This window comes from Dipodomys ordii, unplaced genomic scaffold (assembly GCF_000151885.1).
Source record: "Dipodomys ordii isolate 6190 unplaced genomic scaffold, Dord_2.0 Scaffold113, whole genome shotgun sequence".
Taxonomy (NCBI): domain Eukaryota; kingdom Metazoa; phylum Chordata; class Mammalia; order Rodentia; family Heteromyidae; genus Dipodomys; species Dipodomys ordii.
Window position 1 is genome coordinate 4,828,266 of NW_012267329.1, and position 524 is coordinate 4,828,789.

Here is a 524-nt window from a genome sequence, read left to right on the forward strand (position 1 = left end):
GTCACACCCAACATGTTAGTTAACTTTCTGGTGGACAAAAACATGATCTCCTACCATGGATGTGTCATCCAGATGTGTACAGCTTTCCTCTTTGGCGCAGTTGAGGGCTTCCTTCTGGCTGCCATGGCTTATGATCGCTTTGTGGCCATCTGCAACCCACTGCTGTACTCAACCAAAATGTCCACACAAGTTTGTTTCCAGTTACTTATAGTGGCTTTCATAGGTAGTTGTTTTAATGCTTCATTCTTTGCTATTACTTTCTTTTCTTTAGTGTTCTGTGGGTCAAACAGAGTCAATCATTTTTTCTGTGATTTTGCTCCTCTGCGTGAAATTGCTTGTTCTGAAGATAGTGCCCTCGTACTTCTTTGCACATTTACTGCTGCCTCCATTCTTGTGATCACAGTGATTATCATAGCTGTCTCCTACATGTACATCCTCATCACCATCCTGAAGATGCGCTCCACTGAGGGCCGCCAGAAAGCCTTCTCCACCTGCACCTCCCACCTCACTGCAGTTGCTCTGTT

The 524-nt window shown here is 44.8% G+C and overlaps 1 pseudogene; it reads left to right on the forward strand.

The window, feature by feature from the left end:
• The window catches only part of LOC105995013, a 4,052-nt pseudogene continuing 3,528 nt past the window's right edge, over positions 1-524 (forward strand).